General features: G+C 50.3%; 1 protein-coding gene across 1 annotated transcript in view; it reads right to left on the bottom strand.

Annotated features, from left to right (window-relative positions):
• Positions 1–24,017, bottom strand: part of WHRN (whirlin) — a 94,319-nt gene that overhangs the window by 21,611 nt on the left and 48,691 nt on the right. The gene's annotated exons all lie outside the window — the stretch shown is intronic.

A 24,017-nucleotide genomic window follows, 5' to 3' on the forward strand; every position in this document is an offset into this window, starting at 1 on the left:
GGGCTACCTCCCCTCGACCTAGCAATGATTTAGAGAGGTGGATCTACAAGATTCCTGGGGGTCCCCTTATCTAGAAGAAAACAGCCAACCCAGAGGCTTGGTGGGGGATGATACAGGGGGGGAGGACTTGGGGACAGATGTGAAGGCATATTTCCATTACTTCCTTTCTCGCTTCTACAGGGTTGAGATGTTTACCTCAGGCATGAACATATTTCCTTAAAATGCAAACAACAGTTTCATTTACTCACGAAAGAAGCAGTAAGTGAGAAAAGTAGCCTCCCGTTAAAGCAATACATGTTGCTTGGATTCTTACAACAAGTAGGCAGTTTTATTTTGTAATGCAAAAACACATTTTTCACATTAGTGAAAGGATTTAAAAAAAAGTAAGAGGAAAAAAAGTAGCTGCCCCATAAAAATAAACCTGAGACAGAATTACAAGAGGCTGGAGGGGAAGACGGCTTAGAGTGAGGTGGGGCATCCGATAGACTCCCAGAATGGTCCACACGGAAGGTCGGGTGTTTCTCTTCCCTGCTTCTCCTGCAGGGGGCGCCCAGGGCTGCTCCCCATCAGGGCCTTGAAGGGCATCCTCCTAACGCCCATCATTCCTGCCTTCTTTTCCTTCTCTCCAGCTTCCCAGCCTGCTTATGGCACAGGATCAACCCGAGAGGGTTTCCCCAGCTTTTTTCAAAGCAGAATTTGGAAAAGGTGAGCCACTTGGGAATTTCGAAGAAAAGGAGGAGAGAAGAAGATGCAATGACGAGGCTGAGGATCAGAACCCTGGTCTCCAGTTTCTTGTCCTTCCTTCCACACCTCGCCTGCAGGTGGGGAGTTTCCAGTACAGAAAGCGGAGGCAAATGTAGTCTTGGCGTCTCCCCTCTGCACCAGCGCGGATGTGCTCTGAGAAGGCCCGCCGCCCCTTTGCCCCCACGAGCCCCTTCAACATATACCTCACACCTACCAGGCGCCACGCTCTGTGCCAGGACGCCGTGCTGAGCAAGGCAGCCCCGCCCCTGCTCTCCTGCTGCTCCAACTCGAGAGCGGGCTCAGTCCGGGGCTGTAATTGGGTTCTCCCATCAGCCTCTCCACACGGTCCCCGGGGCCCGGCGCACAGTGAGATTTCGACAAAAATTCATCCGATGAATGAAAAGTCAGACACCCGTTCCCAGCACCAGGACCATCTCTGTGGCAGCCCTGCGGCGCCCAGAAGAGGACACCAGCCTGGAGCCCCAGGTTCAAGCCACTATTCACCAGATGCTGACTGTGCATCGAGTACCCTGTTCGTCCCCTTGTACATTTTTTCCTTATTTAATATCCTCAACATCCTGCAAAGGAGGTATCACTGCTCTTCACGCCACCGGAGAGAAAACGGGGGCTCAGAGAGGTTAAGTAAATAGTTGGCGGTCACAGAGCTAGTGGAAAGGAGGCAGGGAGACCCACGCTGACATGGTCCCAAGGCTCTAGAGCCTTCTCCTACTCAGCTGCCGTCAGGAGCTCTGCCCGGGGACACGCGTCCAAAGCCACCATCCTGCCGTCACTCCCCAGCCCTGCCTGCAGCACCCCGGTCTGAAAACCCGCCCCATCGTCAACTCTGCCTTTATTCCCCCTGGAAACCCTTCAGCAGGTGTCACCCAATCTTCACCTCCCCCCACGCCTGGGGGCCCCCCAACCTGGGTCTCCTTCTCCTCACACCTAGGTTCCTGAGCCAGCACACCTCCTCCGCGCATTAACTTCTAAGCTGGCCTCAGCCCTGGTGCCAGGTTAACTTGCCCTCGACTTTTTGCTCGCATGACATCCTTCTCTGCTCCAAAACCTCAATGACCCCCCACGATCCAGGAGGCAGAAGAGCACTAAGGGTTAAGGGTTTCAAAGACATCAGACCCGGACTCAAATCCTGACTCTGCTACTTCCATGCCCTGTGAGCTCAAGCAAATCCCCCAAAAGCTTCTGTGCCTCGGTTTCCTTGGGTGTAAAAATGGGGTGCTACCCCAGGACTGTCCTCCTCTGCATGCCTACAGCATCAGCGTCGTTTCCCAGTGTCCCCAGAGATACCTCCAATTCTCGGTCTCTTTCCGCATCTTTGGGCTCCCTTGGTGTGAACCCAGGCTCCTGAGAACTTAGGCGGCCCCAGCTGGTCTCCTTGGGAAGAGCCTGAGATGAGACCCAACACCTGGTTCTGGGCTTGGCATACAGCAAGCGCTCAGTAAGTGCTTATGCACCAAGGTACAGATTTTGCCACTTCCCGCCCTGACCTCCGCAGCCCCATCCTGGCCTGTGGCTTGGCTTTCTCAGATGCTTAGCAGCAGAGCTTGCAGAAGAACTTCTGCAGGCACTTGGGCCTTGCTGAGGATGGAAGGCGCTTCCAGCACCCTCCAGCCCCCTGCCCCCACCTTGTGACACGGCCCGCCGTGTGTTAGCGCCTCCACCTCGGCCCTCTGCACAGGCCCGCTCGGCCAACCCACCTGCCCCTACAGCTCTGGGCTGCAGCCCAGCCTGCACTCTCCCTCTGCTCAAGGGTTCTGGCTCCTTAAGTATCTCTCTCAAGAGCTTTGGCTTTTGTTAAGCTAAAGGAATCAATTTTAATCTTCCTCACACACTTTATTTCCATCCCAGCAGTTTAATTAAAGGAACTAGCATCTGAGAGACCAGATATGTCAGGGCATCCTTTTGTGCAAAAGCCTCTCCCTGCAGGTCCCGGGGAGGGGGAGCCGGGGGAAGGACAACTCAATTCCATGAGGTCTACCCAGCCCTCCAGAGAGGCTTGGTGGGGAACATCTCAAACTCTGCATGGGACGTATATACACTAAGTACTCGCCATGGGGCACCTGGGTGGCTCAGTCGGTTAAGTGTCTGACTTTGGCTTGGGTCATGATCTCACAGTTCATGGGTTCGAGTCCCACGTCAGGCTCTGTGCTGACAGCTCAGAGCCTGGAGCCTGCTTGGGATTCTGTGTCTCCCTCTCTCTCTGCCCCTCCCCTGCTCATGCTCTGTCTCACTCTGTCTCTCAACAATAAATTAATGTTTTTTAAAAAATAAGTACTCATGGTGTATCTGAAACTTAAATTTCAACAGGAATCCTATATATATATATATATAATTTTTTTAATGTTTGTTTATTTTTGAGAGAGAGAGAGGACAGAGGGCAAGCAGGGGAGGAGCAGAGAGAGAGGGAGACACAGAATCCAAAGCAGGTTCCAGGCTCTGAGCTGTCAGCACCGAGCCTGACACGGGGCTCGAATTCACGAGCCGTCAGATCATGACCCGAGCTAAAGTCAGACGCTTAACCGACTGAGCCACCCAGGCGCCGCGGGCATCCTATATTTTGATTCGCTCATCTGACAACTCTGGGGTGCAGTATCCGTAACCATGGGGCGGGGGGGCGCTGATTTAGCACGGTGCCTTCCAAACTCCAGTTATTCTCCCCGGCCCTGAGCCTGGCACCTGTCATTTATTCAGCCCTGTGAATTACCCCCACACTACTTCCTCCAGCCCCGCCCTAAGATTAACATCCATGAAACCACAAGGTTGCCGTGCTAGTCCTATTTTTCTTTCATGCCTGTTAAATAAATATGTCTCTACCAGATTTGTGGGAGGCAGCGTGGGGCTCGTGTGTGACCCATTTGGGGAACAGGTATGAAACAGGAGTCACACTGGGGAAACCCCCCATGGGATGGGGGTACGTGAGCCCACCTTTTCCATCTCCTTCCAATCTTCTCCGGTCTTTCTTCTTCTCCCAGGGTCTGTTTCAAAACCGAAGTTCTAGACAGCGCTGGCTTTGGGGGCCCACGCAGCCGCCCATGGCATCTGAGTTGGTCTGAGATAGTCCCGCGTCTCTGTGCCCGCTTCTCACATCCTCTACTTGCTGGAAAGCTTCCCAGGTCCGACAGCCCTATCAGCACAGGGATCTGCATGCCCACCGTCACTGAGAGTCCACAAGCCACTTCGAACAAATGCAGCACCTCCCTGGCTGCTCAGAGCCACATGGGGCCGCCGGGGTGTAGAGTCCCGTCCCCATGGTGCAGCAGGAAGAGGGCCCCGGTTCTGAAGCCTGCTGACGGTGAAACAGGCGCAGTGTGGCCCTGCACTGCTCTTGAGTGCACGGAATCCCAGTGTTCTCTCTGTGAAATGGGCTCAAAACTACCAGCAAGGCCCAGGAGGCCATGAGAATCCAACCGGACCAGCAGCGTGTGGTGGGCTTTGATCGCCTTTCATTCGCTTCCCTTCCAAACGCAGGGGACGAGTTCAGAGATGTTAAGCCACTTGCTCAGGGTCCCTGGTCACACAGGATGGGAAAAAAGAGCCAGCATTTGAGCCCAGCTTTTTGCAGCTTCTTTGCACCATTGCCACCTTTTTCTCGGCAAGTCTTGGCTCGGTAAATGGCGACGGGAGGGGAGAAACCCATCCTCCCCACTGTCCCAGTCTCGTGCCCATTCGCTGCCCCTTCCCCTTGGGTTGTACGACGTGAAGTGGGAGGTGGCATGTTTAAAGACCTTGATCGGGCTCTTTCCTCCCGAAACTAAGAGTTCTGTGTGTTTATTCATTGCGCTGTTACTTTCTCTTACCCGCTGAGGCCAGCCCTGAGTTAGACAACGCGGGTAAACGAGGCAACAAGTAGAGAGGCAAAGACACTATGACTGCCAGGGCCTTCCAAAGGGTCTTCTAGATGGGGAGACTGAGGCCCAGACCACACGGGGACGTGGCTAGGGCCACAGAGTGAGGCAAAGGCAAAGGCCAGACTCTGAGGCTAACTGACCACGAAAACACCCACACCGCCCAGAGCTCAGCGGGACACGACCCCTGGAGAAGGAGAGACCCATGCAGTGTGACCGAGTGTCTAATACTGTCCAGCCTGCAAGCAGGATGCCGACGGGGAGGGCATAGAAGGACAAACGGATAGAGGCGACTTAAGTTGATTTGTCACCACGGCCACCGTGTTTATCACCAGTGATGGAGGGGCAAGGGGCAGGCCATGGATGCCCTTTCTTTTCAGGGAGAGGAAAGACTCCTCCCGTCGTCCACAGCCCATCAAGTGACAGGCTCAGATCTGGGACACTCCGCAAGGACAGGACACTGGTCTCCCCTGAACTTGACCCATCGCCAAGAAGTGGGAGTTCACTCCCTCTGGGTCTGAGGAAGGCACAGAAACACTCAGGAGCAGCAGAAAGTGGTCAGCAGGCTTGGGAGTGACCCACCTGAGCAGGTGGTGGTCCCCTCTTCGTCCCTAAGAGACCCAAGGGGAATCCGTCTACTGCTCTAAGCCCATCTTCCCTCAAAACACGAACAAGGCCACCTCTCACTAAGCGGGAGGGCTTGTGGCGTGTGGTTAGGGGCACACACACAGGAGCCTACCCTCTGGGTCTAATCCCAGACTCTGCCGCTTACTGCTTGTGTGACCTGGGGTGATTTCCCCACTCTCTCTGTGCCTCAGTCACCTTCTCTGGAAAATGGGGATAGCATCAGTGCCCACCCTTATAGGTTTCAGGGTTAAATGACTTAATCCAGCCTTTACTGTAGCCCCAGCACCTAAGACAGCATCTGGTACATAGTAGGTGCTCAGTGCACACTTACTGAATGGACACATATAAAGCGGGCAAAACAGCAGCTAGCATCCAGTAAGTGCTCAATAAATGCTAGCTGTGTTTCTGAGAAACCATGCGTGTACCCCTGAAGTGGCTCCCAAATACCTCTGGGACTCTCAAAACTGTACTCTCTGTTTTCACCTGCCTCCTCCCTGGGCCCTGCCTTCAGCTTCGAATCACACATTTTGAGCACATCTCTGAGGCACACAGTGTTATCCCCATTTTACAGATGAGGAGACTGAGGCCAGGAAGCGGAATGACCAGGGGCTGGGATTTAGCCTTCGCTCTGCCCGCCTGCAAAGCCCCTGCTCGAGCCAGTCACAACTCCTTTAGGAAAAACCAGACTATCCCTCTGTGTTCAATTCTTCTTCCATGTCTCAACCCCTGAGCTGAGCCCCTGAGCCCAAAGCATGGGCTTTTCGGCATGCACACAGTAGGTGCTCTATTCCTGCCTGGTGAAGGGACTGAAAACAGAGGAGCCAGAAGAACCGGTGGCAGGATGGCAGAGGCTCTGAGCTCCACCCCCTCCGCCCCCCAGCAGGGGGAGTCAGGACAGAAACCTGCTAACAACTGGATCTGGGAGTCCGTCCCCCCAGCACACATGCCCCGTTGCCAGCTGCCGGGCAAGGACCCTGACGGAAGCAGTTTTAGGGTGATCTTTGCCTCCTTCCCGAAGCCTTCATTGAAATGGCTTTTGCAGCTTCCAGTGGGGACCCCGCTGACTGTAGCATTACCACAAGGAAGACTCAAATCCCACTAAAGGATTTTATTGCAATTATGAGTCTTTAATAGTCTTCTGTGCCAGGCATGAAACTTTAACAGGTTTTTGTAGGGGGGGTTTTTGGTACAAATGAGCAATGCAGTTTTAATGAGACAACATTAGTTTTTCCCAACAGTTCAGAAGTCAGTAAACCTTGTCCAAATTAAAAGAAAGAAAGAAAGAAAGAAAGAAAGATCAAGGTAAATGCTCAGAAAGCTCCTAGAGCAAGCTGGGGGCACGGGCTAGGCCTGGGCGAGCGTGTCACACAAGCCTCTGGTTTAGCGCTCTCACGAGGCAGGACCCAACCAGAAATACCATGGATGGAACCAGCAAAGCCGTTGCATGCTGACTTCTGGAAGGTCCCTCCTCCTTCCGGTTCCTTCTTCCGACCGTAGCTCAGTTGTTGTGGGTGCTTGCTTATTCTATTAGGGACCTGGGCAGCCCTCAAGGACGGTCTGCTCTAACGCCCACACCGCCAATGGAAAAGCTGAAACCCGAAAGGATAAAGCACTTCCCCAAGGCTGTACTCCACATCAAAGTCAGAGTCTCGGTGGAGAAACCAATCCGGAGCTCCTTCCAGAGGAGAGTCTGACATCCAAGTAAACCTATCAGGGCAGTTACAAAGGTCAAACCCAGGGGGAGTAACAGGTATCCACCCCACCGCCCACAACTGAGCTCTAAGCTTACGCAGCACCGCCCCAGGCACGGAATGGAATATCCTGTTTTATAGAGGAGGGTGGTGAGGCTCAGAGAGGTGAAGTCACTTGTCCAAGGACACCCAGCAAGCAAGTTGTACAGCACGATCTGAAGCTAGACCAGCTGCTATTCTGAGCCCCAGACTTGTATTTGCCCATTTAACATCAGGTTGACTTAAAGGCACTTGCGACCAGCACTGTCCAAAAGAACTTTCTGCAATAATGGCAATATTCTCCATCGGTACCGTCTAATACAGTAGGCACTTATTTAAAATTAAATGGATTAAATTTACATAAAATTAAAAATGCATTCCCCTAGTCACACCAGCTTCATTTCCACACGGCTCCCATCCCGGTGCTCAATCCCCAAACCTCCAAAAAGCTGTCCCCTTCCCCTCCGAAACAGTCTCTAATCCATTCACTCCTGTCCGTCTCCACTAAGGCACCCAGGTTCTGGCCAACAGGGACCCCCGCCTGGACCACTGTCATGGCTCCGAACCCGCCTCCCTGCTTCCACACTCAACATCCTCTCCCACATGCTCCTCTGATGGGTAATTTTATGTGTCAGCCTGACTGGGCTAACAGATGCCCACAGAGCCGGGAAGTCATCATCTCTGGGTGTGGCTGTGAGGGTTTCAGGAAGAGATGAGCACCTGAAGTGACAGACTGAGTAATGAAGTCTGCCCTCAGCAAGGGGCATGGCAGAGACCAATGTGGAGGGGAACAAGAAGGCAGAGGAAGGGTGAATCTACTCGCCCTGCTTGAGCTGAGACACCCAGCTTCTCCTGCCCCTGGAAGGCAGTGCGGCTGATTCTCAGACCTGAGGACTCAGACCAAGGTTTATATCACCAGTCCCCGATTTTTGGGCCTTCACACTCGGACTTACATAATCGGCTCCCCTTGTCCAGGCCTTTGGACTTGGACCGAATTATACCACCAACTTTCCTAGGTCTCCAGATTGCAGATGGCAGATGGTAGGACTTCCCTGTCTCCATAATCACATGGGTCAACTCCGGTAATAAATTTCATCTCAATTTACTTCTCTTAATCTGTCTTTCTATCTCTCTGTCTCCTATTGGTTCCGTTTCTCTGGAAAACCCTAACTAATATACCTCCTTATGTAGCAAAGGGGATCAACTTAAACTGCAAATCTGGTCTTGTCATACTTTCCTTAAAACATCCCACTGACTACTAAGCTCCCTTACCTACCCTGAGAGGGGGGGTCTTACTTTGCTAATCCATCTCACGCTTCTCTCCCCCAGGCATTTTCCAATCCACCCACACTTGTTATGTCTCAGTTCTATGAATGGATGGAGCCTCTGGCCACCCCAGGGCCTTTGCACATGCTGTTTCTCTGCTCAAAGTTTCCCCTGACCCCATTCCTTACTTAGATGACTCCTAGTCAACCTTCAGGTGTCAGTCAAGAGCCTTCTCTGACCACCCTCCCCCCACCAAGGCAGGTACACCTGGTCCCCACCCAGAGCACCAGGCAGCATGCCCTACAGCACTCACCACGGGTGAGATCATGCTGAGCTGTAAGCACTGAGTTCAGGGCCAGTGTGCCTTGCATGGCATTGTGAGAGGCACCCAACAAATAGATGCCTGCAGACTCAGCAAGCCAGTGAATAAACAGTTCAATGAACGCTGAACAAGCATACACACAAGCACGCAGTCCCCTGCCCCTTCTGGTGTCTGTAGACAGGCAGGTGACATTTTCCGTTTATATAAAGGTTTAGTTTGACAAGGCCAGGGCATGTAGGGAGCTGGGAGCTTGCAGTCCAGCTCTGTATGCCGCGGCAGGGGAAGAATATCCGCCACCCCCACTTTTTTTCAATCAAATGGAAGGCAAAGAGGTAAGAACACAAATCACAACTTTGTTTCAGCTGGAATTACACCCTGGAAAACGGCACACACTTATTCAGTCCCTCATTTTGGGAGGCAGAACATGGGGTGGGGAGTAGAGAAGAGACGTCACGGGCCCAGGGCCTCCCAGGACCCAGCCCTATCGCCTGCTTCGCGTTGCTGTGGGCCTTCAAGAATCCGAGTTCTCAAGTTCAAACCCACACCCTTACACACAGAAGCAGTAACCAGCCAGAAGATGTGACAGCAGGGGAAGCCCCATTTATTGTAGCAACAGAAGACAGGAAGTACTTAAGGATAAACTTAACAAGAAGTGTGCGACAACTAGGCAATGAGAGCTTTAAACACTCCAAATCAACTTGACAAAGAGAAAGAAACTCCCCTGTTCCTGGAAATGAATCAGCATCCTTAAGATGCCCTTTCTCGCTCCATTGAAAATTTAACATTCTCCCAGTGAAAACACCAACAAGCTATTGTTAGGTAAGTTGATATAACAGCTCATGTGAGGGGCGCCTGGGTGGCTCAGTCGGTTGAGCCTCCGACTTCGGTGCAGGTCGTGATCTTGCGGTTGACGAGTTCGAGCCCTGCGTCGGGCTCTGTGCTGATAGCTCAGAGCCTGGAGCCTGCCTCAGATTCTGTGTCTCCCTCTCTCTCTGCCCCTCCCCCGCTCACGCTCTGTCTCTCTCTCTCTCTCTCTCTCTCTCTCTCAAAAATAAACATTAAAAAAATTTTTTTTTCTAAAGTTCACGTTAAAGAATAAACCGGCACATGGAGGAAACTTTGGTGCATATAATTAAGTCTGAAAAGGCTACATACTGTACATTTCAACTCTGTGACAGTCTAGAAGAGGCAAAGTATGGAGACAGAAAAGAGATCAGCATTGCTGCGGGCCGGGGAAGGAGGGAGGAATGATAAGTAAAGCACAGGTGGTTTTTTAGGGCAGTGACCCTCTGCCGTCTGATACTGTAACATGTGCATACATGACATCCCACATTTATCGTTAAAACACCCAAAATCTGTACGACACCAAGAGTGAACCCTAAAGTAAACTATGAATTTAAATAGCAAATAACAAGAGTAACAAAGGCATCACTCCTGGCTCATCATTGCAGTAAGTGTGCCACACCTAAGACATTAACAATCGGGGAAACTGAGTATGGAAAGGATGGGGAGGAAGATATATGGCAACTCTGTACTGTTTTGCTCCATCATCCTGTTCATCTGTAACGGCTCTCTCAGGGCGCCTGGGTGGCTCCATTGGTTTAGCATCCGACTCTTGGTTTTGGCTCAGGTCACGATCTCACGGTCTCGTGAGTTCAAGCCCGGGGTCTGGCTCTGTGCTGACAGCACGGAGCCTGCTTGGGATGCTCTCTCTCTCTCTCTCTCTCTCTCTCTCTCTCTCTGCCCTTCCCCCACTCACACGGTCTCTGTCTCTCTCAATATAAATAAATAAACTTGAAAAAATAAAATAAAATGGCTCTGAGAAGGACTCCAGTAACTTTTTATTTTGCATTAAAAAAATCAAAATGCAAAAATGGCTGGAAAACTCTGATACGGAAGAGATATGGGAGGATGTACCAGATACTGATGTCTGCTCTAAGCCTCTGTAATTCGAATGGTGGGGCACAGACTCATGAGTAGAAGAACAGGCAGGAAAACAGACTAGAAATAGGCCCACAGACACATGGGGGTGGATTATATGATAAAAGTGACGTCGCAAATCTCTGTGGCAAAGCTGGGCTTTTAATAATAGTACAGGGACAAGAATGTCACCATTGGAAAAGAGATAATATGGATCCATACCTTATACCCTACATGAGAATAAATGCCAAACAGATCAGAGATCCGAAGGGGAAAATGTACTTACGAGTATTAGAAGAAAAAATGGGTACAATCCTCTGTATCTTGGGCCTAAGGAAAAGTTTCCTAAAAAGAACTCAGATTTAATAAAAGAAAGGATTATTAAGCCAAATGATAAAAAAAAAAAAAAGGAACTTTCACACTGAAAAAAAAACTTGATAAGCAAAGTCAAAAGAAAATGACAACCAGGGAGGAAGAAACATTTGTAACACAGATCACAGATAAAGGGCTGATTACTATAATATACAAAGAATTCTTAAATTTTAGGGGAAAAAAGATGCAAAATTCTGATAGCAAAAGGACCGTAAAAAACATGAACAAGGTAAAAAAAAAAGCCATTAAAAATGGTCCTTAGTCACATGAAAAAAGAAGATGTTTAAGGTCACTTATAAAGAAAATTACAAGATAAAGCTACATCAAGATACTGTTTCTCACCTGTCAGATTGGAGACAGTTACAAACTGGACAATACCCGTCAGGACAATACCTGTTGGTGAGCAGTGGGGAAGCAGGCACGTGGGAATACAGGTAGAGCAGAACTTACAGGTGGGCCTGGGTACTCCTCGACAAACTATATACTATGTATTTACCACCTGACCCAGAAATCCCACTTCTAGAAATGTGCCTGAAAGGTACACTGCCAAAAGCAAGAATGGGGCACCCGGGGGGCTCAGTTGGTTAAGCGGCCGGCTTCGGTTCAGGTCATGATCTCATGGTTCGTGAGTTCGAGCCCCGTGTCGGGCTCTGTGCTGACAGCTCAGAGCCAGCAGCCTGCTTTAGATTCTGTGTCTCCTTCTCTCTCTGCCCCTCCCCCACTCCCACTGGGTCTCTCTCTCTCTCCAAAATAAATGAAAACATTAAAAAAATCCAAAAGAAAATACATATGTGCAGTTATTCTTGCAACACTGTAACTGTAACATACAGAAAAGATAGCCTAGATGCTCATAGAGAGGGGAGTGCCTGAATGAGGCACGGTGCAGCCACGCGGTTGGGGGGCCACGCACCTGTGAAAAAGAATGACAAAGATTTCTGGGTGCTCACATGCTGGGATTGCCAGGATACTCAATTTTGAAAAAATCAAGGGCAAAAGAATATCTATGGCGCCCTACCTATCCAATAAGAAAGAAGAAAGTATACAAGTATCTGCTTGTTATTTGCACAAAGAATCAGGAACAGAACACAATCTGCTTTATTTAGTGACCTCCAAGGAGGGAGTGGGCACCTGGGGTGGGGGGAAGAGGGGGAGAAGTGATACACTGAGTACACCTTTTGGGGAACAGTTTTGATGTTTCAGTTATTCAAAATGTAAAATTAAATCAATACAGATGGGGAAATCCCTCCTGAATTCAGGAGAAACCAATAAATCTGTTTCAAACGGATAACAGAACCAAGCTAAAGAAGAAAAAGAAATAATGCAAGTAACATCATCCTTTGCCTATAGACCCTCTGTTTAAAGACAAAAGGAACTGCAAAAATTGCAGAAGCTCAGCTTAGGAGGTTTGCTTTGCCCAGAGGTATGCATGTGGCAATTCTAAAATCACCTCTGTGTCTTGTAAGATTGGGCAAATGAGTGAACACGGAACCATGCAGACGGGAACCAAGCACCTCCTGAGGGCCAGCACCTGCGGGTGTTGGGGGATACGGTACGTACTGTGTTAGTTTCCCATACAAACTATAGGTGAAAAAATTACCACAAACCAGTGGCTTAAAAGAACACAAACTTATTATCCTACAGTTCTGCAGGTTGGAAGTCTGACACGGATCTCACTGGGCTAAGATCAAGATGGCAGCAGGCTGTGTTCCTCTAGGACACAATCCCTTTCCTTGCCTTTTCCAGCTTCTAGAAGCCACCCACACTCCTTGGCTGGTGGCCCGTTCCTCCATCACCAGAACCAGCCTCTTTCAGCCAAGTCCTTCTCCCATGGCCATCTCTCTGGTCCTCTCTTCTGATTTCCTTCCCAGCTTTTACGAACACTTGTGATTCCACTGGACCCACTTGGATAATCCAGGATCAGTTCCCCATCTATCTGAGCAACCTTAATTCCATCTGCAATCTTAACTCCCCTTTATCGTATTATCTAACACAGTCACAGGTTCTGGGGATGTAGACACATCCCCAGATGGGGGGGGGAGGTAGACACCCCCGGGGCCCTCTATTCTGCCTACTACGTGGGCGGCACTCAAAACACAGTAGGCACTCAGCCAAATACAGCTGAACACTGAACAGGTTCTACCAGCCCATCTGGGTGAGGAAGGGTTAAAGGGACACCCGGCACTTTGCCAGCTGGGGGCCACCTTGGTTCAAACTTGCTAAGAAATGTTTGGCAAAATGGTGCAAAAACCCTTGCAGCTTTACTTCTAGGAATGAACCCCAAGAAAGTCATCACAACTGATGAGGGAAACAAGGGCAAGAGAAATGTAGCTTGAAGTAAATCTTACAGCATGCAGCCCTCTGTCAGACACCTGAAACACACAGAGCGTGACCCTCCTCAAGCAGCTCATGGCTGCCTTACTTCCTTAATGTTTTTGTTTTATTAAAGACTAAAAGCAACCTTATCTTAACAGTAGCTAGCCCCTCAAGGTCCTGAAAGCCTTGCTTTCAAATTCCTTAGAGACTTAACGCTCTCCCTAACTCCTGCTAACTTTAAAGTATATAATCAGTCACCCCTCACAGCCCCCGTGCAGCTCTTTCTGCCCACAGGTCCTGTCCCCATGCTTTAATAAATCACCTTTTTGCACCAACGATGTCTCAAGAATACTTTCTGAGCCGTTTGCTCAAGAACCCCATCAACAACTACACAAAACAAAAGAATTACCCCCCCCAAAATAATAATAATTATTTGGACTCCCTTCTAAATGTCTAGGAATTGATCAAATACCATATGGTATATCCATACAGTGATAGTATAAAACCATAAAGAATAATATTGTACAGTATTTTTAGTTTTCTCCAGCTAAACTTTTTATTTATTTTTAAAAAAATTTTTTTAACGTTTATTTATTTTTGAGACAGAGAGAGACAGAGCATGAACAGGGGAGGGGCAGAGAGAGAGGGAGACACAGAATCTGAAACAGGCTCCAGGCTCTGAGCTGTCAGCACAGAGCCCGACGCGGGGCTTGAACTCATGGACCGTGAGATCATGACGGAGCCGAAGTCGGACGCTTAACCGATCAAGCCACCCAGGCGCCTCTCCAGCTAAACTTTTAAAAAATTACAAAACAAATATTCACGCACAGTGGAAAACAGTGAAACTTTAAAAAGGGAGGGGAGGTATATACAAACTGTATAAATCGTGCTCCTAACGCCCCCTACCCTTAAAAAACCCATCTCAGGCCCTCAGGCTATGACTGGAAAGTAATCACCAGTAACAAGGTGTTGGGCCTCCTCCCAGGCCTTCTCTCCACATGGGTAACTAAGTACCAATGAATAGGTTTCCCTTATTTAAAAAAAAAAAAAAAAATGAGATCATTTGAACACTCTATACCTTACTATTCTGCAAAGGTCCTCTGGACACAGAAGAATCAATGCTACCTGGTCATGGAGGGCGGGGCAGAGTAAACAAATGCCAATTTTGCTGAACTACTATTATGCATGTGAGCAGGACACTCCGGGAAGGGCAGACAGAAAAATCGTCACAGTGGTTTATACTTAAGTGCAGGATTTTCTACATTTTCTCCGGTGAACATACTTTACTTTTGAATTTTGAATTCAGGTGTTAAGATAGGATCTAAACATCGCCATCTCTTGGCGGGCCTCAGCTGTATTAAAGGGACAGAGAAGGGGGGCGCCTGGGTGGCTCAGTCGGTTGGGCGGCCGACTTCGGCTCAGGTCACCATCTCAAGGTCCGTGAGTTCGAGCCCCACATGGGGCTCTGTGCTGACAGCTCGGAGTCCGGAGCCTGTTTCGGATTCTGTGTCTCCCTCTCTCTGACCACCCCCCCCCCCCCGTTCATGCTCTGTCTCTCTCTCTCTCAAAAATAAATAAACGTTAAAAAAAAAAATTAAAAAAAAAAAATAAAGGGACAGAGAAGGAATGTGCCCAAATGTTCATAGGAGTTGTCTCTGAGGAGTGACGTCCAGGCTATTTTACTATTTTTTCCCAACACGTCACGCTCCTTAAACACGAGCAGTGTTCTGTGTCACTTACGTCTCAATACAAACGTATTTCCCCTTTTATTTGGGAAATGATCAAAGAAAACATACTATGAAAGGCCAAACTCCTAAGGTTTTCGGGCTAATTAGAGAAATTACGTTTCCAAAGGATAAAACCTGATGGCACTATTTAACTAGACCGTATTCAGAAATTAAAAACAAGTCCTTGATATTCCGGAATCATTCTTAGATTACAGAGGCGATTTTCATTTCAAGCTCTTTATTCACTTTCCGCTGCTTTTGAGATTGTATGTGGAGATCATATTGTTGAGGGGGAAAAGAAAAACAATCCTCGAAGGAAATGTAAAGATTGGGGGGTGGGGCATGGCTTAACATCTCCCTCAATATTTCGGGGTCTGGGGAAGAGTGGGCGGGACCCTTGGCAACTGTGCTGTGCCACCCTGGAGAAGAACCTTCTTTATACCACCCGGCCAAACCACTGTGTCTCTTAATAATTTGGGGTGAATCATTCCCGTCCCCCCACTGAGCTCAGCAGCCTGCTGGCACACACAGGCTTGGAGGCAGTTTAAGCCTTTCTGGAAAAATCCTCTGAGGTTCCTCTCATTCGTTGCTCCTTTTAAAACCTGACTTCAATTGGAAACAACTAAACAACTGACTTCAGGGGAATGGTTGGGGAAATTATAATTCAGCCACGGGATGGGATATTATCATGTAGCTATTACAAACTGCATTTCTGGGAAGTTTCTAATTGCAGGAGGGACATGCAAGTTTCAAAGTGTGGGATGCACATCAGAACACGCCGTATAATACTGATCGTGTAGAAATGTACAGAGAAAGGCACGAAGAGAAGCTACATCGAGATGCAAACAGGCGGAGACAGGCCGAGTGTCCACCAACCAGAGCTGGACGGATAAATGCGCTATGGCCGCACATCAGAGTAGTGTTCAGTCATAAAAGGCATTTACTGATGTGTGCTACAACGTGGTGCTAAGAGAAAGGTCACATCTTTATGATTCACTGACATAAAATGTCCCAAACAGGCAAATCTACAGGGTCAGAAATGCGGAATGGCTGCTTAATGGGTATAGGATTTCTTTTTCTTTTTCTTTTTTTCTTTTGAGGGGGATGATGAAAATGTTCCGGAATTAGAGGTGATGGTTGTACCACCCTGTGAATATACTAAAGACCATTGCTTCGGACATTTTAAAAAGGGGTGGTTTTTTTATGGTATGTGAATTACATTTAAAGAAATAAAAGATGCTAATAATGGCTGTCTTTAGGAGGAAGGACATCTGGTTCTACCTTCTGCATCTGTTTGTGTGCGTGTTATGTGCTGAATCTGTTACTTCTGTAGCGGGGGGCGGAGGGGGGAAGGAAACTAAAAAAACAACAAAGTTCCCCAAAGGATTTGGGGTAATCACTCCAGCACACAGCCCCTCCTGGGTCTCAGGACACCCAACCTTCTGAAAGCTCAGGCCTTCTTCTGTCTGCCTGACAGCAAAGAGCTCCTTGACTTTGGATTTAATATACTCAATCCAGGTGCTACCTCTAGGTTTGTCGGGCCAACTGCTGAGGTCTGAGAAAAGATGCTGGAGCCTTGTCCCATGGCCCCCTCGCCCCGTCTCTCCTTTCTCTCAGTCCCTCCTTACCCCCAGCACGCCTGTGCCCCTAACTGCCCACCATCCCAGGTCTCTGTGCCTTGTTCCTGCTCATCTCTCCCTGAAGATCCTTTCCTTCACTTGTCTGCCTGGCTTCGTGTCCCACAGTCACCACCCTGACCACGCTGCACTCTCCACAAGGGTAGAAAGCATGGGGCTTTGCCTTTCTGTGTGCCTGTCAGGGCTATGCACATGCACTCAGCAAGTCATTGCTGACCGACTGAATGCCCAGTAAGACACAGCGAGAGAAGAAGTGTCCTCTCTGCGGCCACACCTGGCTCTCTGTCCTGGCCTGACGGCTCCCTCCCAGGGTCCCAGTGCAGGTTGGTAACTGTATGGACTCAGTTCCCAGCCTGCCTGGGTTCAAGTCCTGGCTCCACCACTTCCTGGCTGTGTGACCTTGGGCAAGTCATTTAACCTCTCTGAGCCTCATATCTGCGAGCAGGGATAAGAACCCTTATTATAAGGTTGCAGTGAGGGTGGAAGGAGCTCATACATGCAAAGTGCCCACAACGGGGCATGGGGTGTGCTGTTCTAGAGCTGGGTAGTATCAGTGCTAATAGTATATGGCTACTTTGCTATTTACTCCTCCTCCTTCCTCCTTAGCCTGTCGGCAATTTGAGAGCAGGCGCTCTGTATCCCTGTACTCCGTGTGTCGGCCGTGGACCGACACAACCTAGGAATGGAGCGTGTGAGAAGTGCGGCATCTCAGGCTCTACCCCAAGTCGGCTGAGGCAGACTGCAGTCCCCCGAACGACCACAGCAAGATCCACATCTCATGTGCTCTCTCAGAACCTCGACGCTCCCGATCAGGAGGCTGGCTTGGATGGTACCCCCAAAAGATGCACCCGAGGCCCTAGCCCCCAGTACCTGTGAACACGTCACCTTGTTTGGAAACAGGGCCTCTGCAGATGTAATTAAGTTAAGGGTCTCAAGATGAGACATTCTTGGATTTGGGGTGTGCTCTGAATCCAATCACCGGTACCCTTAGAAGAGGAAGCAGAGGGACGGTGGAGACTCAGAGACCTCCAGGAAGATCATGTGATGTGTGAAGCTGGAGACAGAGCCGGGCGGGGGCGGGGGAGTGCAACAACAAACCAAGGGTGCCGGGACCACCCCCGCCAACTTCAGAAGCTGCAAAAGGCTAAGGAGGGTTCTCCCCAGAGCCTTGGGAGGGGGCACGACTCTGCTGACACACCACGATTTGCAACTTCTGGCCTCCAGAACTGCCACAGGACACATTTATGTTGCTTAAAGGCACCGAGCTTATGATGGTTTATTAGAGTGGTCCTAAGAAACCAATCAGGAGTAACTCCTCTCCCTGTGAACTTGCATGGGCTTGTGCCCACTCTGAACAACAGAGCCCAGCTGAGCGCTGCTTGATGCCTTCTGAGGTTGGGGCACAGAAAGAACACAGCTCGACCTGCCTCTCTCCCGGTGACCTGTGACTCTAGACAAACCTTCTAAGCCCCGATCGCTTGGAGGAAGAAACCCAAATTAGCTCTGTGGAAAGGCGGCATGGAGAGGCCCTTGCGGAGAACAGGGACCCCAGCCAGCGGCCAATACCAACCTCCAGACGCAAAAGGAAAAGAGCCTCCTAATGGCTCCGGTGTCCAGACTTTGAGCATTCTGGCTGTGGCCTGAGACATCCTGGAGCCAAGATGACCCTCCCTGCCGTGCCCTGGCTGCTTCCTGGCCCTCAGTGAGGGTGGGCAGGACTGTGGTGACAGCGTGGTTATGCAGCCACGATAACTGCCACACGAGCTGAATCATATTCTGCACTCGACAAAGACTGATGATTCGTGTGCACGGTCAAGGGTCCAAGGCACTGCCCAGTATGGTTACCGACCTCTCTCAAAGCCTTCCACCTGTACCCTATCCCCCAGCAGGGGCCGAGGAAATGCTCACTGATAATTACGTCCCTTAGGAGATGAGAGAACACGCTCGTCAGATCCAGCAAACTATGCACGTTCTCAAGGTGCAGGCATTGAACTTGGCATGGCATGTGGAAGCCAGAAGGGCCACTGACGACCACCCACCCCCCCCCGCCCCCCGCCAGCAGCTGCCAGTCAGCAATGCCAGGCCCTTCCCTCAGCCACTTGGGAATGAGGGATTAGGAGACCTGCAGCCGGCCCTTGCTGGCTGTCTCCCTCCAGTGGACAGGACGGTTCGGGGGGGCCCTGGGCACTTGAATGAACGCTCTCACCTCATCCTGTGACCAGGGCAAGCCACAGCTGGGCTCCGGCCCTAATAGGTCTCCCCGCGGAAACTAAGTGTTTCTCTCTTTGACAGCAGCCTGCCTGGGAGCAATCATTGCCCTGGCAGGGGCCCCTTTAAAGGCCAGGCAATTTATTAACCACCCATTCAGAGGCCAGGTCACAAACCCAGCTAAGAGGGTATCCTAAGGAAGGCTGGAGAATGTGGCAGAACCAGGGGGGAGAGGCTGAAACAGTCACCTGGTATGTGCCGGCTTTCTCGAGGAAGCAATCACCTTCTGGCTCCTTGGGGGGGGGAAGATGTTCATGAGGCCAGACTCATCAGCTGCCGGAGACTTTCAGATGCCATTACACCCGGGTCTCACCCACCAGCACCCACACTTGTGTGGCTAGTGAAAATCACCCACACAATTAGAGCTTCCGTTTTGGGGGTGCTTATCATGTGCCAGGCACTGGGCTTTACACGCATTATTACCTCACTGCCTCCTGACAATACCATACCTGGGGCACAGGTGCTGGTGGTATTATTACATATATATACTTATATTTATTTACTGAAAGAAAGGGAGCGAGAGAGTGAGACAGTGCTCATGCACGCGAGCCTGGAATTGACAGGAAGCACACTGTCCCCTCTGCAGTCCTTGGGAAGGGAAGCAAGATACCAACTTTGAGGTTCGCAGTTCGTGGAGCCCTGTCCAGGATTGAGGGGCGGCCACTGTGCTTCAGGGAGAGGCAGCCCCAAGGAAAGCTCTGGAAGGGCAGCAGAGCCGGCCCTTTGTAAGTGGGGGCTCAGCAATCACATAGAAGTTCTTATCCTACTGCTTGCCGAAGGAGCCAGGGGACTTTCGAGTCCCCAAAGCAATCAGGGGCTGCTCTGCCACCATCCCTCCCGAGCGGGCCCCGGGGGGCCAAGGCTGGCACACCAGTGAGGAATTGGAAAGAATACCGGAGTTGTTCCATCATGGACAGGCAGCACCAGATGGGTCCTTCACCTGGGAGCCAGCCCACAGTGGACGCTGCATGAGTGGGGGTCAGAGGAGAGACAGCCAGGCGCCCGACCATGGCCAGCCCCTTCTTGGTACGTGACCCCGGGGCAAATCACTCCCACTCTCTGAGCCTCACTGTTCCCGTCCACACACAGGACGAATGTGGGGCTAGACTGAAAACCAGAAATCTTTTTTTTTTTTTTTTTGGTAATCTTTATTTATTTTTGAGACAGAGTATGAGCAGGAGAAGAACAGAGAGAGAGGGAGACACAGAATCCAAAGCAGGCTCCAGGCTCTGAGCTGTCAGTGCAAAGCCCGACGCGGGGCTCAAACTCACAAACGGCGAGATCATGACCTGAGCCGAAGTGGGACGCTTAACCAACAGAGCCACCCAGGCGCCCCAACCAGAAATCATTTTTATTTAAAAAAATTTTTTTTAACGTTTATTTATTTTTTGAGACAGAGAGAGACAGAGCATGAACAGGGGAGGAGCAGAGAGAGAGGGAGACACAGAATCCGAAACAGGCTCCAGGCTCTGAGCTGTCAGCACAGAGCCCGACGCGGGGCTCGAACTCACGGACCGTGAGATCATGACCTGAGCCGAAGTCGGACGCTTAACGGACCGAGCCACCCAGGCGCCCCAACCAGAAATCATTTTTAAAGCCAGTGTGTTTTGTATACTTTTATCTGTGTTAAGTGCTTTACAGAGATTCTCTGGCTATGCGCTCATGACGTTCCTAGAGGTATTATCCCAGCCTCACTAATGACGGAACCGAGTCCCGTGACACAGAGTGACACAGCCAGTAACTCTGATTTCAAAGTGCCTGCATCTAACCACCACGAGACAGTGCCCAGTAATGATGTCATACTGCCTGGCACACAGTGGGTATGGTAGTTGTTTGCTATCTGCTGTTATTAATTCCCCCCCCCAATAACACCTTCTTGCTAAAGCATGCCTTTACTCATAAATTCTTATATAAATAATCTTAAAAGTTGAGCCAGACCCATGCCCTCACGTGGGTGGGGACAGCAAGCATCCAACCGTCCAGGCCCCGGGTCCCCCTTCCTGACCCACAGCAGACCCCGCTCAACAGCCCTCAGCTCCGCTAAGTTTTCTTTCTTGTGGGTTGCCACCACAAGGGTACCAAAGTTTCCATAGCCAGGCTCATGAAATGGCACTGACGTGCAGGACGTGATCACTTGCTGTCCTTGGGAGTGGAAAGAGCTGTCAGCAGATCAGTGACAGAGAATCTGGAGGCAGAGAAACAGAGACAAAGCCCTTCCCGACACAAAATCAAAGCCGCATTAGCAATGGCAGGCCTTCGGCTGTGCTCAGCCGTGCGGCCGGCGACAGTGCAGAGGTGAGGCCCTGCGTCTGAATCACTGATTCCCTGCCAAGCAAGAACGGGCTCTGGGGCGGGTCGCTTAATCTCACTGAGCCTCAGGGCTCCTTCGTGCGGAAAACGGGGATGGTGACTGCCGATCAGCACCTCCTCGTGGGGCGGTGGCGAGGACAGCACAGCACGATTCAGAAAGCACCCAGACGGGACCGGGTCCACCGTGAGTGGTCAACAGGCGATTTCTTTTGTGCGGTTGTTATTATGCACACTGCAGGAATATCGCTCTGTCCCGCGCTCCTCCCCCAGTTTGCCTGAGAACCACTCGGAGGGGAAGGAACGGTGGCAAAGGGGCTTCTGTGACTAAGTGCCAGTCCTGCCTGAGTTCGAATACCAGCCCTTCCAATTACTAGCTGTGTGACCTTAGGCAGGCTACTTAACCTCTCTGGGCCTCAGTTGTCCATCTCTAAAATGAGGGTGATATTAGTGCCCCCTCACAGGGTTGCTGGGGGGACTAGATGACTCAGTGCGGGCACAGCACTCACTGTGCATCCTGGTTGGCACAGGGGGGCACTCTCCAATTGCTGGTGATTACCATTATTATTACTGTCATGTAGAAATAGCTAGAAGACTGCTCTGCCCTAAGTTACTTCCTTCTATCATTATTGAGCCCTATTATTATTACTACTATTCTCATGTTGCTGTACCTTCTGCCATTTTCACCAGGCTTTGTTTTTTTTTTAAGTTTATTTATTTATTTTGTGGGTGGGAGGGAGAGAGAGAGAGAGAGAGAGAGAGAGAGGCAGAGAGGCAGAGAGAGGGCGAAAGAGAGAATCCCAAGCCAGCTCTGAGCTCAATCTCACGACACAAGGCTCAATGTCGTGAACCCTGAGATCATGACCTGAGCTGAAATCAAGAGTTGGACGCTTAACGGACAGGGCCACCCAGGCGCTCCTCCCCGTGTTTTTACTTAAACATCTTCAGAAGAGCCAGAAGACTCCTCCAGGTTCCAAGTCCAAAAGCACAGTGTGCGGAAACACTGGGGAGGTGTCCCCAGTCTGGTAGCAGTGGAAAACACAGGCAGGAGCAGGGAGGCTCAATGCCCGGCTGCCATCACACTAATTCAGGGTTGAAGGGTCAAGTGGCTAATAACAGGTGAGATCCTGGAGCCAATCCCCACCCCAGCACTACCACTTTCTTGCTGTGTGACCTTGAGCCAGCGACTACCTCTCTGAGCCTCAGTGTGCTTATCTTTCCACGAAGGAGGATACACACGGCCTGTAGTTGCTGCAGGGACTGTTTGGGGATTCGTTAAGGTGGAACATAAAAGTCACTGAGCGGGGTGCCGGGCCTAGAATGATCCTTTGGTGGGTGTTTGCTGTCAGTGTTTCTCTCACCAACACTCACCTGGGGCACCAGGAGTCCTCGCCGTCGCTGTCTCTCACTCCCACCGGCCCCTTCAACAGTCTCCACGCAGAGCACGTGGAGGACCCAAATTCAGGTCCTGTGTCACACACACCTCGCTGTGTCCCCCGGAATGCCAGCACCTGGCACCCACCCAAATGTCCACGGTGCTCCCACAGCAGCAGGACAGACCCGTGGGGGCCTGGGGTGTGGCGGGGAGGGACACGGCCGCTCCCCTCTGCCACCTGGCCAATGGGCTCTCCCCAGACCTCACCCAAGGAAGGCGAGGAAACAGGCAGGCTCAGGAGACATGCCGCCCTTTCTCCGTGGCATGTCCCCTCCTCTTTAACTGACAGAAGAAGAGAGGACACTGCAGGCATTAAATCACAGCACTAAGAAGTGATGAAAACAAGCGTGCTAAACTACACCTCTGCTACATTTTTGAGCTTTGATTTTTGAGGAGGGCCATCTCAATGCTCTGTGGTGGCAACAACTTAATCCAAATGTGATAAACCAGGGATGTCAGGTTTTGGACCAAAAAGGAAGGCGATTTTCTAAGAAGCTGATGGCCGGGTCATAAAAGGAACAGAAGGAACAAGAAGGGCCCCCGAGACTCTGTGTGTACGGTAGGCCAGACAGAAAAAAGGTCTGGAAAGACATGCCAACTGGTGACAGTCCTGACACTCTGGGGCTGGACGGAAGGGAGGACGGACGGTCACTACAACCCTGGTCAGGGCTATGACTTGACTTTTCTACAACTGTGTTTACAACTAGAAAAAAAAGAAGTAAAGATTGTTAAAAAAAAAAAAAATACACACTTAGCCAAGCTGGTATCTGCCACCATTCTCCACTGTAAACTCATTATTACTCATTTTGGGACGATGAAATATATTGGTGGAGATCTTTTCAAACGATGCAAAAAACAAACAAACAAAAAAAAAACAAAAATACAAACAAAAAAACCAAATCCTGTTTCTGCCTAAACCTCTGCCCGCTATTTAACATCCACGGGGGCATCTCGCCTGTGACAGTTGTTACCATAATGTAATGTTCTAATGGTGGTTTCCTCTTCCCGTATTCCTTTCACGATTATTAATGGGAATTTTTCCTTAGGAAAGAATTGTTGCTTCTCCCTTATTTATTTATTCAGCTCTTTATGTAATTACATTAGTACGGACTCATGGATATTTACTGCATTCTCCTTTGGCCACTGGGAGCTCTTCCGTGAGGCTCTGTGTGTATCTGATATGCGGAACAGTTCTGTGACGGATTTTGTAGCACACAGGTACTTTGTGGGACCTACCACAAGACCCCCCAGGCTTATCTTGTACCTTCCCTGCCCGACACCTGGAATCACCATTCCTACAAAGAACCTTGGTTCCTTTTATTTAGAAAATAGTGTTCAGAGGGGCGCCTGGGGGGGGCTCAGTCGGCTAAGCGTCCGGCTGCGGCTCAGGTCACGATCTTGCGGTTTGGGAGTTCGAGCCCCCCGTCGGGCTCTGTGCTGACAGCTCAGAGCCTGGAGCCTGCTTTCGATTCTGTGTCTCCCTCTC

This window comes from Lynx rufus, unplaced genomic scaffold (genome assembly GCF_022079265.1).
Source record: "Lynx rufus isolate CCGP_SWC_20201006 ecotype Redwood Valley unplaced genomic scaffold, mLynRuf1.p SCAF_10, whole genome shotgun sequence".
Taxonomy (NCBI): Eukaryota; Metazoa; Chordata; class Mammalia; order Carnivora; family Felidae; genus Lynx; species Lynx rufus.